Source organism: Fukomys damarensis, unplaced genomic scaffold (assembly GCF_012274545.1).
Source record: "Fukomys damarensis isolate Sample0158 unplaced genomic scaffold, DMR_v1.0_HiC HiC_scaffold_13, whole genome shotgun sequence".
Taxonomy (NCBI): Eukaryota; Metazoa; Chordata; class Mammalia; order Rodentia; family Bathyergidae; genus Fukomys; species Fukomys damarensis.
The window spans coordinates 34,650,226-34,664,702 of NW_022900925.1; the positions used below are offsets into that span (position 1 = coordinate 34,650,226).

Below are 14,477 nucleotides of genomic sequence, written 5' to 3' on the forward strand. Positions count from 1 at the left end.
GCCATATATTAGGGAAAAAGGCGACACTTATCTCTCTTCCTGTGGCTTATCTTGCTTAACATAACGATCTCCAGTTTTACCCATCTTCCTGCACGTGATAGGGTTCCCATTCCTTTTCATGGCTGAGTAATACTCCATTGTGTATTTGTGCCAGATTTTCTTTGTTCACTCATCCATTGAAGGGATCTTGGCTGATCTCCAAATCTTGGCTATTGTGAGTTTTGCTGCAGTAAATCTCAGTGTGCAGGTATCTCTATAGGATGTTGACTTTAATTCCTTCAGGTGTGTACCAAGGAATGGTATAGTGGGGTCTTACAGTAGTTCTAGTTTTAGTTTTCAGAGGAATCTCTATACTGATTTTCACAGTGGCTGTACTAATTTACTTTTCCACCAACAGTGTAAAGCTCTTTTTCCCTGCATCGTCCCCAGCATTTAGTGTGTGTGTGTGTGCGTGTGTGTGTGTGTGTGTGTGTTTCTGGTTCCAGGGATTGAACTCAGGACTTTGTGCTTGCCAGGCAGGCGAGGTGCCACTGAGCTAAATCCCCAGCCCTGTTTTTGTATTTCTGATGATAGCCATTCTGAATGGGGTGGGCTGGGAATTTAGCTCAGGGGTGCCACGCCTGCTTGGCAAGCACAAGGCCCTGAGTTCGAGTCCCAGCACTGAAAAAAAATTCTGAGTGGGCACAAAGGGGATCTCGTGTAGCTTTGATTTGTATTTCCTTGAGGTTAAAGATGTTGAGCTTTTTTTTTTCACACTTAAAATGTATACTTGGGGGCTGGGGATTTAGCTCAGTGGTTCCACTGCCTGTTTTGCAAGCGCAAGGACCTGAGTTCAATCCCTGGTACCCAGTAAATACATAAATAAATAAAATACACGTATTATTCATCAATGTTTGGGGTGTTACATTTCAGTGGCTTTCATTTTTTAAATTTTAAGAATTTTGATTAGTACATGTTTGCAATACAAAATGGTTACATTTGTAATGGGATTGGTACATGGACATAACATATTAAATTTTTTCATTTAATTATTGGTGATTTGTAATTACTCTTTTGAGAATTGTCTGTGCAGTTCATTTGCCCATGTTTTGATTGGGTTATTTGTTTTGGAGGTGTCTTTTTTGGGGGGAGGACAGGGTCTCCCCTTTGTAATTCAGGCTGGTATTGAACTCAAAGTGATCCTCCTGCCTCAGCCTCCAGAGTGCTGGGATTACAGGCATTCATCGAGAAGCTGGGCTCGCCATGCTGGTTTTTTTATTTGAGCTTTGAGTATATTTTGATTTATTTTTTTTCTTCCTTTTGGTACCGGGGACCGAACTCAGGACCTTGAGATTGCGAGGCAGGCAGAGGAACCACTGAGCTAAACCCCCGGCCCCGCTGAGTATATTTTCAGAATCAGAAATGGTGACCCCTCCGGCCTCGCTCTTTTTGCTCGGGATTGCTTCGGCTTTTCTGAGTCTTCGGTTTCTATAGGAATTTTAGGATTGTTTTAGGGTTGCGTGAGGATGACATTGGTATCTTGATGGGGGTTAAAACACTACTCATGAAAAGCAGGCCCGCCATGCCGCAGATGTGGGGAGAAAGAGGTGGAATGAGGTCTCACTGCCCCCCAATCGTGAACCTCCCAAGGGAGAACAGAGCCCATGATACCGACTGCCAATTCCCTACAGGAGAATTTTCTGTCCTATAGTCTCTTGGTCAACTTCCCTTTTCCCCTCCATCCCCCACTCCCTCCCTCCCCTCTTCTGCTGTGGACCCCCCCAGCCCAAGCTTTGCGCATGCTCAGCGCTCGCCCCGCCCCCAGCCCTTGGCTACCTTTAAGTCCTGCAGGGTGGACAGTCGCTGCGTCTCTCTCCAGTGGGCCTCTCTTGTCCTTGGCCCTCCCGCGGTTCCTTCCTTCACCTGAAGAGGGAAGGGACATTGCTGATAACGGTGTCTTTGTGGGCTGCGAGGTGGAAAACCCTGGCCTCCTGGGCCCCTTCCTTCACAGCTGGAGCGAGCTCAGGGCCCTGTCGGAAAGGCGTTGAGCTGGGTGACTGTGGGCCGGAGGAGTTAGCCAGGAGCCAGGAAAGCAATAGAAAAGGCATAAATAAGTCAGACTCCGAAGGGGGCATCCCACGGTGGTGACAGAGTTTCCACCAAGTGAAACTGAATTCCAAAGTAAAGCTGTGAGTCACTTTTATAATGAGGTGAAAGTTTGGTCACTGAGAGGTAAGATTTTAGTACCACCTCGGGCACTGCCACTGAGATCCATCCCCAGCCTTTTGTTATTTTTATTTCCAGACAGCGTCTGCCTAAGCTGCCTGGAGGGACTCAAGGCTGTGATCCTCCTGCCTCAGCCTCCTGAGTGACGGGGAAGGCAGAGCTCCGAGTGTCACGATTTTTTCCTGGGGATGTTCCTGCCCTGCCTTTGTCACCCCAATCTCAGAGCGGCAGGAAGGGAAGGGGTGAATCAGGAGGAGGTTTTTGTTTGTTTGCCTTCACATTTTGGAAGCCCACGGTCACACCGGATTGCGGGAAGACCTTAGACACATTCTCAAGTCCCCACACATCTGAGGAGACCTCGGCATCCACAGCAATCACGGTCTAGATCATCCTCACTTCTCAGGGCTTCACACTGGGCAGGAGAAAATGCACAGAGTCTGAGAAATTCATGCAGCTGCGGAGGCTGGGGAAGACGCGACTTCTATGTCTGTCCATCCGTCCGGCAGGCGACAAGGGGGCTCCCTGAGAGCCATCCTCAGCCTCGGCCAGCATCACAGCCCTGTGCTTGGATACTGTGGCAGCTGTGAGGTCCAGGCTCATCGGTTTTTATGAGATCTGCTTTATTGGCCATTCAATAACCAGCCAAGGAGACAGGCCCGGAAGTGAGCTGGGCTCTCAGCTGCACCGGGCTGAGTGCAGCCTGCCTTTTCCAGTCCATGTCTGACCTGCAGCAAAAGGCGGTCCTGAGCTTGCTGGCCAACACCTCCAGTCCTGCTGCATCCCTCTCCTTCCCTGGCCTGGGCCTGGGATGAGAGAGAGATGACCCTGTCCCAAAGGTTTGGGGCAACATTCAGGAGGCTGAGGCAGGAGGATCTCCCAGAGTTTTAGGCCAGCCTAAACTACATGATGAGCTTTGGCCCGGCAGGAAGATCCTCACAGGTCACACTCTGGTGCTAGTGTCATCCTAGGTGCCAGTGGTGTGGCTGCATGGTGGGCAACTGCTCGACTCCCTCTCCTCTTTTGTCCTCATCAGAGTCGTCAAAGCACTGGTGACACTGGAATCCGTTTCCTGCTTTGCAGGAAAGGGAGACTGAGGCTCAGAAACGTCACACAATCTGGCCAAAGTCAGGTAGCTATTTAGCCCGGGGTCTGGAGTCCCTCTTACCCCAAGGTGTGTGCTATCCCCACAGAGATGAGACCGGCTGGTGATGGTGATTATTGTTACTCTCACTATTATTATTAGGGGATCAAACCCAGGACCTCACGCCTGCTGAGCGAGTGCCTCACCTCCTGAGCTACATCCCCGGCTTTTAGGAAGCGAGAGTCCCCAGGGCAAGGCGGTTGAGAGGGAAGGCAACACGGGTGGTCATGTAGGCCTCCAGGACGAGGTGCGAGTCCCGAAGAAAGGGCAGGACGTGGCCTGCGGGAAAGAGAAGGCGCGTGGTGCAGACCGAGGCCGGGGCTGCCGCTCAGAGGTGGAGCACGTGTGCAGCACATCGAGGTCCTGGGTTCAAATCCAGAAGCGAAAAAACAAACAGGAATGCAGGTGGGAAGGGTCAAGGGCAGTGCACAGCCCAAGGAGAGAGGCCTGCGTCTTGATACTCTGATTCCAAAGTTCCAACGATGAACAGAAAACCCACAAAAATACCAGACAGAAAAGAGCCGAGGGGCTGGGGATTTAGCTCAGTGGTTCTGCCCCTGCCTCTCAAGCACAAGGTCCTGAGTTTAATCTCCAATGTCCCACCCCCCCAAAAAATAGCTTTTTTTTTTGCTGGTTGGTTTGTTGAGAGAGAGCCTCTATGTAGTCCAGGCTGGCCTGGATTCCTGCCAGTCTTGCTTCAGCCGCCTGCGTGCTAGGACTATGCTCAGCTGCTTTAAAAAGTCTTTTAACCCATGCAGAATGGTATGGCTTTTTCAGAGAAAATTGGGCATGTGTTCTAAGTTTGTATTTTTCCTCCATTTCTTTATTTTTCATTTTTCTTTCTTTCTTTTTTTTTTTTGGAATGGGAATCGAACTTAAGACCTTATGCTTGCAAGGCAGGTTAGTGCACCACTGAACTAAATCCCCAGACCAAGAGTAAGGACCTTCTATCTCCAATTCAGTAAACCATCTTTTTTGGGCATGTGTTAAGATACCAGAATTCCAGAGATGTTCAGGGAGCCAGGTTATGGTTCAGATCAAGCATCTTCTATGTGCAAAGTGTTGTGTGAGTTCCTGTGAGGTATACAGTGATGAACTGTAATCCCAGCCCTCGGGAGGCTGAGGCAGGAGGATTGCCACAAGTTCGAGGCCAGCCTGAGGTACACAGTGAGTTTAAGGCCAGCCCAAACTACACAGACTACTAAAAACAAAAACAAATCTAAGCTCCTGCCTCAAGAATTTGGAAGAATAAGCCCAAAACAAGCAGAAAGAAAGAACCATAAAGAACTGAAATTATGAAATTTAAAACAGAAAAAGAAAAACTGAAAAGAAAGAGAAAAATCAAACAAGGAGCCAATTATGTTTCTCATAAGCCTGGAATGTCTAAAAGGACAGAGTAAACAGGAATGAAAGAAGCGATCACTACAGACCTTTCAGACATGAAAAGGATGATAGAAAGATAATATGGCAAATAATAATAGGGCAATATTGCTATTGTTTAGCATTAGCAGCCCCCCCCCAAATATGAGGTCTCACTCCCTACTGCCCATAAATACTACTTTATTTGAAAAAAAAGTTTTCGTGGATGTGATTGTATCCCATCTTGGGGCAAAACTGATCGATCCCCTTCAATGGGGCAAAACGCCTGGCACATAAAATTTAAAGGGGGAGTGCGGGCGTGGTGACGCACGCCTGTCATTCCAGCACTGGGGAGGCTGAGGCAGGAGGATCGCTGTGACCAGCCTGGGCTCCATAGTGAGTTCCAGGTCAATCTCAACTACAGAGCGAGAACCTGTCTCAAACAAACAAACAAACAATAAATAAAGGGGGAGTGATCTAATCTGGCTTATGGTTCTGGGAGGTTCTGTCCATAGTCGGCTGGCTCCAGTGCCGAACTGGCACAGTGGCAGAGGGGAAGGTTATGGCAGAGGAACGCTGCTCGCCCCGTGGTGGCCAGAAAGCAGCGAACAAAGGGAGGGGCTAAGAAGGGAGCCGGACCTCCCAAAGGCCAGCCCCGGGGACCGGCCCCTTCTGAGCAGGCCCCGCCTCCGACCAGCACCTTTGGCTATGAACTTATGAACAGATCCATCCGTGGGTGCCTAGAGCATCCCCATGACCCATCTACCTCCCGAAAGCCCTACCTGTAAAGGCACGAGGCTTGGGGGACTCTGGATCCAACCCATAACATTCTGCCCCCGGCCTTCGAAGGCCTTGTGTCGATATATCTCACTCTGTAAAATGTGTTTAGGCCATCGCTAGCAGTCCCCAAAGTCTTACACTGATAAGAACACATGTGACACTCGATCTTAGCCAAAAGGCCAAGAAGCGGTACCAAAGTCGTAACAATATAAGCGGTGCTGAAAAGTCCCCATCCAAAGCCTCCTCTGAGACTCAAGGCAAACTCTTCGCTGTGAGCCTCCATAAAAATTAAGAATAAAGTTAAGTGCTTCCGACACGCAGTGGTATAGAGCAATCACTTCCATTCCAAAGTGGAGGAGTAGGGGTATAGAAGGGAATCGGACCAAAGAAGACCAAAACTCCAGCAGGGTAAACATGAAGTCCTGCAGTTTCACGTCCAGCACTTTGTGGAGCCGGATGTGAACTCCAAAGGGTCTGGGCATTTCCCCTCCGTGGCCCTGCCCATGTGACCTCTCTGGGGCTTTCCTGAGCAGGTGAGCCCTGTTCCCGGCAGCTCCAACCTCCCTCGAGTCTCCAGTGAACCTTTGGCTTCACTCTCACAGCTTTGGGTAGTGCTTTTTGTTTTTTCTTTTTTTGGTACCGGGGATCAAACTTGGGACCTTGCCCTCGAGAGTCAGGCGACAGCACCACTGAGCTAAATCCCTGGCTCTGTGTAGCACTTTTTTGGGAGCTGGTTGCTTGGCTTCCTAGGCCTGCCTTTGGAATCCGGTGGAGCTTCAATGACCCCACAACCCTCTAGGATATGTGGGTGTCGAGATCAGCCACCACCCACAGTAACCTGGCCCCTGTGGTTCATGGTCCAGAGGCCTCTGAGTGCCTGCAGGGCTGAACCCTTCCCTGTGGGGCCCAGAATGAGCAAGGTACCCTGGGACTCTTCCCAAAGCAAAGCCTTTCAAAGGAGTTTACTCCTTTACACCCTTGAACCTGTGATGGGTAGGGTCCGGCTCCCTCCTGGGATACCCTCAAGTAATCTTTCCTCTTGTCCCAATGCAAAGTGTGTGGCTTCTTGGTGGCATTTCTCTCCGATGCCACCTCTGTTTTTGTCTCAACTTTACACTTGGTTCCCTTTGGGCCAAAGTTTAAAATTTTCAAGATTTTCTGCTCTTTTTTTTTTTTTCCTGCTCTGTCTTTTGCTCCTGATTCTTTTTTCTTTTTCTTTCTTTCTTTCTTTTTTTTTTTTTCTTTGTACAGGGGATCAAACTCAGGACCTTGCGTTTGTGAAGCAGATGGTGGAACCACTGAGCTAAATCCCCAGCTGTCCCTGATTGTCACCATAAATCTGCCTGAAAGCAGCCGATAGTAGCCATATCACAGCCCAAATATTGGACTGTCCTGAAATTTCATCCACCAGATTAATTAGTTCTTTGCCTTTAATCCCCGTCTCCTGCAATATCCCAGGATATGGGCAAGATGTGGACAGTTTCTTGCCAGACTATAACATGCATTCCAGGATGGCCATTACTCCTGAAATGTCAGCATCACTGGGTTAAGAAATGACTAGCTTATTAGGAAAGCATGCTTCTGGCTGTATCCAGATGTGACCTGGGGTATTACAGTCCCTGACCTGTTCCTTTCTGCAGTTTTTTGCTTGCTCTGCTTTCTCACCACCATGAACTAACCAGCCTTGCTCCGCCAGGCCCTTCTGCCGTGAGACTACTGCCTTGAAGTCTGCCAGCTGTGGTGTGAATCGCCTGGAACCTTGAGCTAATTCAACGTGCTTCCTTTAAGTTGCAGGTGTCAGGTATTGTGCCGATGAGGGAAAGCTGACTGATACATCCAAGTTCCCGTGGAGTCTTTGTTGACAACTGAAACTCATGAGCCTGGCTGTTATTGTCCACATTCCTGTCAATATGCTGGCCTTTTGAGCGCTGCCTAAAATCACTCATCAGGCATTCTGGGGCTTGTCTGACCCAAACCTCCTATCTTTTTCCAACTCCTCCCACAAACCAGTTTCAAAGGCTTCTAAATCACATGGTCAGGTGCAGTCACAGCCATGACCCACTTCTTCAGTATCGATTTTCTTTATTAGGTGCTTTCCATTTCTGAGACAAAAATACCCAACACCACTATTTAAGGGAGAAGAACTTTAATCTGGGTCGCAGTTTTGGGAGATTCTGCCCATGGTGGGCTGGCTCCAAGGCAGAGGGGTGGAAGGGTGTGGTAGAGCTGAGTTGCTCACCTTGAGGTGGTCAGGAAACAGAAAACAGAGAGGGCTGAAGGGGAGATACAGCCCCCAAAGACATGTTCTCCAGTGGCACACCTCTTACCAATAGCCCCCACATCTTAAAAGCACATTCAGGTATGGATTCAGCAGTAGATTAACCCATGTAAGTATAATGCTCCTCAAGATCCCATTACCATGGCCAGGCTTGGTGGCACACACCTGTCATCCCAGCACTCGGGAGGCTGAGGCAGGAGGATCGCTGTGAGTTTGAGACCAGCCTGGGCTACACAGTGAGTTCCAGGTCAGTCTCCACTACATAGTGAGACCCTGTCTCAAAAAGAAAAAAAAATTGAATTACCTAAAAAGCCCCACCTCTGACCACATGAGGCCATTTGGGGAGACATTATGCATCTAAACCATAATGGTCATTGACAGTTTCTAAATGGAGAGGTGATAAGTAGGTTGTAAGTACGAGTGTACTGAATGATAACAGAGGTAGAAGGGGACTGATATACAAGATAAGAAGCAGGTAATGTGACCATGAAGGCAGAGACTGAAATGATGTGGCCATAAGCCAAGGAACGTTGCTTGTTAGAAAAGGCAAAGAGGGTTTCTTTCCCAGAGTCTCAGGAGGATGTAATGTCCTGTCCACACCTTCATTTTTTGTTGTTGTTGTTTTTTTTGTTTTTTGAGACAGGGTCTCACTATGTAGTTGAGACTGACCTGGAACTCACTATGTAGCCCAGGCTGGTCTCGAACTCACAGCGATCCTCCTGCCTCAGCCTCCTGAGTGCTGGGATTACAGGTGTGCGCCACCACGCCCACCCAAGGACCTGAATTTGATCCTAGGTACCAATAAATAAATAAACAAACAAATAAATAAAAATAAAATAATTACACACTATAACAAAGTGGATTTAGGGCTGGGGATTTAGCTCAGCAGTTTGGTGGCCTGCTTTGCAAGTGTAAGGACCTGAGTTCAATCCCTGGTACCCAAGGAAAAACAAAAACAAATACAAAAACAAAAAACAAAACAAAATAAAACAAAGTGGATTTATTTCATGAATGTGAAGCTAAGTCAATTTTAAAAAAAATCAATGTAAGCCATCGTATGAAGAGTTTGTGGATACACCTGTACCTCAGCTACTCAGAAGGCTGAGGCAGGAGGATGCAAACATAAAGTGAAGAAGGGGCAAAGAATGCAGTTCAGTAGTAGAATATTAGCATGTGTGAGGCCCTGATTTCCACCCCACACTCTGAAAAAATCAAAAGGACTCAAAGAAAAGAATCATATGACCATATCAATCGATGCAGAAAAAAGCATTTGACAAAGGTTCTTTCTTTCTTTTCTTTTACTTTTTCTTTTTTTTTTTCTTTGAGACAGGGCCTCACTATGTAGTTTAGGCCAGCCTTGAACTCACTATGTAGCCCAGGCTGGCCTTGAACACACAGAAATCCTCCTGCCTCAACCTCCCAAGTGCTGGGATTATAGGCCTGTGCCGCCATGCCTGGCCATTTGACAAAATTTAATGCTCATTTAATATTTTTTAAAAATACTTCAGAAAAGTAGGTACAGAGGGGAATATCCTTAAGTTCATGAACAATACCTGTGAAAAATCCATTAACATTTTAATTAATGGTGTAAGACTGAACACTTCGCCTAGAAGACTGGTAATAAGTTCCACTTTTTGTGAACATATTGCTGGTGATTCTAGCCAGTGAGAAAAAATGAAATAAAAGACATACAATTGAAAATGGGGATGCAACTTGTCCCTATTTGCCGATGACATGGCTACTTACACAGGAAATCTCAATGAGTCTACAAAAATATTGCCTCTTAGAATTAATAAGGCCAGGCATGGCAACACCTGCCTGTAATCCTGGCACTCGGGAGGCTGAGGCAGGAGGATCACTGTGAATTTGAGGCCAGCCTGGGCTACACAGTGAGATCCTGTCACAGCCCCCCCAACCCAAAGTAAAATAAATTGTATAAATCAAACTCACCAGCTGTTAAATAAGAAATCTGTTGCTGGGTGTGGTGGTGCCTGTAATCCCAGTTACACAGAGGCTGAGGCAGAAGGATGATTTTTAGGCCAACCTTGGCGAATTAGTAAGACCTTGTCTCAAAACAAAATAAAATAAAGTTTTTTTGTTTTGCTTTCTGAGATAGGCTATCACTATACATTCCACACTGGACTTGGAATAATATGTTGGCCTCAAACTAGCAGCGATCCTCCTGTTTCAGCCTCCCTAGTGCTGGGATTACAGGCATGTGCCACCATGCCCAGCTTCAAAATAAACATTTTAAAAGGACTGGAGATGTAGTTCCGCGGAGTAGCATGCACAAGACCCTAGGTTTGGTCCCCAGCACTGGAAACAAAAGACCCCAAACAAACAAACAAGCACCTATGGTTGCTTTCCTCACGAAGGCTGCCCTCCTTCCTCGGAGTGAGCTTTTATCTTGCGTTTTCCCCTTTTACTCAGCCCAAGTTCACTCTGCAGAGCCAGTGTCTCCCTCCCTCTTCACTTTCCCTTTTATATGTAAGCTTTGCCGCTGCTTAAAAACAACAAACAAAAACAGAACAAGAACCTATTCTCGGTCCTTCCTTGGCAGATACGAAGTCAAATTTACACTTTTAAGTGACTGCATCTCACCCCCTTGTCTTTGCACACTCGACTCTGGCCTTGTGCGCGCGTGTGGCCTCTTAGTTCGCGCAATTAGCCTCCATCCATCTGAGGCAAACAGCTGCCCTTCGCTTACATCTTGTCATACAGCAGCGGCACACTTCCGTCCAGAAGGCAGACCTACTACAAGGGCCTTCGTAGGACGAGGGCAGCAAATCCCAGGGTCCCATTGTCCTGGGACATGGCCTAGAGTTGGGGCTGGACTCCATCTACCGGGCAAGAGTCACCTAAGAGAAGGCGAATCAGTATCCGGTCTTACCTGGGTCTGAGGTCAAAACTGTAGATGAACTTTGAAATCTAAAATTGATTTTTCCAGCCCTGGTGGTGCATTCTTATAATCCCAGCACTTGGGAGGCTGAGGCAGGAGGATTGCTGTGAGTTCAAGGCCAGCCTGGGCTACACAGCGAGACCTTGTCTCAAAAAACTGAAAATAAATAAATAAATTTAAAATGTTCTTAGTCCATGTTTGAAATACACAATGATCACAGTGATCAGGAAGGAATTGGTGCGAAGTCACTTTTTTGAGCCTCTTGCCCACCCAGTCTGAACTAATTCGTATAAAACAAATGCTGGAAAAGTTATTGCCATAGTTTAAGGGACACCAGCTCCCACTCCGATAACCCCAATAAATGGCGTTTTGTGCCAGGGTAGCACAAGATCTGGCTAAGCTATCCTGAGGCTGGCCTGGAACTTTTAATCCTCCTGCCTCAGCCTCAGAGTGGCTGCGTTAACCTTTTTTATTTTCCCTGGTTATGAGTAAGGTGCTGTTGGTTATGTTGCATTCTCTTTAGTTTCCTGTATTAAAATTGTTGCGCTAGGACCAGGGATTTGGCTCAGTGGTGCCACTGCCTGCTTCGCAAGAGCAAGACCCGAGTTCAATTCCCAGTACCCCCCCCAAAAAAATTGTGCTAACAGAAAGGGTGATAGCTGTGTGTGTGGCAATGAAATGATGTAAATAAATTAGTAAATGTAAACACAGAAGAGAATACAGCACCCTCAATATTGTTAGTTATTCTTATTTATTTATTTATTTTTGGTTTTTTGAGACAGGGTCTCACTATGTGGTTGATACTGCCCTGGAACTCACTTATGTAGCCCAAGCTGGTCTCGAACTCACAGCGATCCTCCTGCCTCAGCCTTCTGAGTGCTGGGATGACAGGCGTGTGCCAGCACGCCCGGCCTTGTTAGTTATTCTTATTTAGTTATCGTTGCCACCCTGGGAGAGCTGATGTCTGCCTGGGGACTTGAGGAAGATGTCCCTGAAGGGACACCACCTCAGTGACTTCATACGAAGGTTGAGGAAGAGTGGTCAGGTAAGAAAACAGAAGGCTAAGGCATGGGTTAACCTGTTTTCCCTTCTCTTGCAAGGCATATTCAGGTCCTGACCACAGGGCCTTAGAATGTGACCTTCACAAAGAGTTAAAGATAGCATATTACAGCAATCCAAGCACACCCACGTTTCTAGCGGTGCAGCTCATAATAGCTAAGTCTTGGAAGTGGCCTACACATCAATTAATAGAAGAATGAATGAAGAAAATGTAGTATTACACACAGTGGAGTCCTACTCTGCCATAAAGAAGGATAAACTTGCGTCACTTGTAGGAAAATGGATGCGCCTTGAGACCGCAATGTTAAGAGACACCCATCAGACACATAAGCTTAAATATTACATGGTTTCTAGTACATGAGGAACTGCAAATATAAAATAACAGAATAAAAGATAATAGAAGACAGGGAGATAGATCTTTTGCAGATGGAAAAGGGGACGAAGAGGTGGAGGGAGAGGGTGGGAGGGGAGAAGGGGATGGAAAAAGAATTAAGATGCATCCTGTCCGTGCACCAACTCCCCAGGGGAGGGCCCTCATGTGCTGCAAACACATGCGCATAAAAGTAAAAATTGGAAAGCCGGGCGTGGTGGCGCACACCTGTCATCCCAGCACTTGGGAGGCTGAGGCAGGAGGATCTCTGTGAGTTCGAGACCAACCTGGGCTACATAGTGAGTTCCAGGTCAGTCTCAACTACATAGTGAGACCCTGTCTCAAAAAAAAAAAAAAAAAAAAACTTCACCAAAAGAAGGAATTATCTGCAGATGTGGTTGGTTAGTGCAAGGCTGCCCTGGAAATCCAGTCCAGTATGGATGGCATCTTTTTTTTTTTCTCGGTACCAGGAGTTGAACTCAGGCCCTCGCACCTGTGTGGCAGGTGTGGTGCCACTGAGCTAAATCCCCTGCCCAAGCATGCTTTTAAAATGGAAATCTGAGCCAGGATATAGCTCAGTGGTGCCACCACCTGCCTCACAAGTGCAAGGTCCTGAGTTTGATCTCCAGTACCCCCCAATCCCCACAAAAAACCCCCCAAAAGACAGAAATTTGAGCTGGGAATGGTGGCATATGCCAGTAATTCCAGCATACTGGGAGGCTGAGACAGGAGGATTGCAAGTTTGAGCCCAGCCTGGGCTACTAAGACCCTGTCTCCAAAAATTCAAAACGAGAGAAGAAAAATGTACGTTTGCTTGGTTTGATTTGGCAGTCTGAGGACTAACCCACAGCCCAGCGTGGGAGGAAGACGCTACACTGAGCTGTGGCCCAGCCCTACATTCTGTGTTTAAAATCCACCCTTGCTCGTTCAGCTGCAGAAAACGCAGGTACTTTGAGAGGCTAGGGACGCGGTGGCTCAGGAAACCACGAGCAGGTCTGCAATTACAGGCCGAGTGTAGCCTGTGGGGACAATTTCACGGTTGGGGTCATTTTAAGAAGCGGGAATATAAGAAATGAGAAAAGAGGCAGTCACCAGAATAACAAACTAAGATGTTACCTATGTGGTTACCCCTTCTTCCTTATTCTCTTTCTCATAATTGTTTTTTTTTTTAATTTGATTTTGTTTTTAAAGACGAGGTCTCACTATGTAGCCCAGGCTGGCCTGGAACTCGAGGCGACCTTCCTGCCTCAGCCTCCTGAGTGCTGGGATAACAGGCGTGCGTCACCGCGCCCGGCTCACTGTGTTGTAGCGGTTTAGGGATCCATCCAGACCGGCTGCCTGTTTGCCCGCTTCCCTCCACACCTGTCCGGGTCACAGGCCGCCTCAGTCCACCCGGGACTTGGCTTGCAGGCCGCCAAGCGGGGTCCACACCGAGCGCTACACCCCGGATGGAGCCGTGGGTCCTGGGGCAGGGCGGGGTTGAGGCGAGGCTGGCGGTGGCCGTGAACTGGGGACACGAGGGCCACACTCTCAGGACACTGCAGCCCCACGCCCACCGCGCTTCCCCGGGCCTGAGTCCCTCATTCGTCACCTCTGTGCCTTAGGGACGGAGATGGCTCGTTTTGCTGCCTGTGTCCTGTGAACACGCCAATAAAAGGGCTGTTATCGAATCCCCGGGATTTAGATAATGAAAGGCTGGTGGGAGTCTTAGGAGACCCAATAAAACCCTTTCATTAAACCTGGCAATGGCCATTAGACAGGTAGTTAGTGTCACTTGCTAGGTAATTGAATACTTTACAGGGTAACAGGAGGCGTCGAAGGGCGTCCGAGAATGCTTACTGTGCACCTACTACGCACAGGCAGCCCGCGTATAACACCGCTCATGCCCTCCCGGGCTGGTTTCCTTTCACAGCCCACGGACTGGGGGTGTTTCTAACAGTCAGAGAGTGACTTCCCTTACCTCCCCTCTTAGGAGGAGCGGGATGCTCTGAGGTCGGAGCCAGACTGGCGGAAGCTGAGAAAGGTATAACAGGGGAGGGGGAGTGTGTTCAACTGCTCAGCCGTGTCCCCGGCTCTGTGTATGTTTAAAATCTATTTTGAAACAGTCACACTGACCTGCGCAGGCCAATTTGAACTCGCGATCCTCCTGCCTCGGCCTTCGGAGCAGGTGGGATTCTAGGCGTGAGCCACCAGGTGCCGGCAGGATCCCGATCTTGTGTGCTGTGTTCTTCTGCCAATTCGGAACCACTGTGAAGTCGGAGGCAGGAACTTGCTGTAGCCCACCTGTGCTTCCGGGCGGGGGCAGCCTGCAGGGACCAGGACCTACGGCCCAAAACGGGTTACAGCCGGGACCCAGCGCCAGCCAAGCCCAGCCCAGCCCGGCCAC

At 48.3% G+C, this 14,477-nt stretch overlaps 1 long non-coding RNA gene across 1 annotated transcript in view; it reads right to left on the reverse strand.

Annotated features, from left to right (window-relative positions):
* Positions 1 to 1,811: 1,811 nt before the first annotated feature.
* Positions 1,812 to 14,477, reverse strand: part of LOC117285883 — a 33,328-nt gene continuing 20,662 nt past the window's right edge. Inside the window, exons 3-4 of the long non-coding RNA XR_004517012.1 lie at positions 14,207 to 14,413; positions 1,812 to 1,902 (exon numbers count right to left, since the gene is read on the reverse strand). This is a non-coding gene — a long non-coding RNA (uncharacterized LOC117285883). The remainder of the gene's footprint in view (positions 1,903 to 14,206; positions 14,414 to 14,477) is intronic.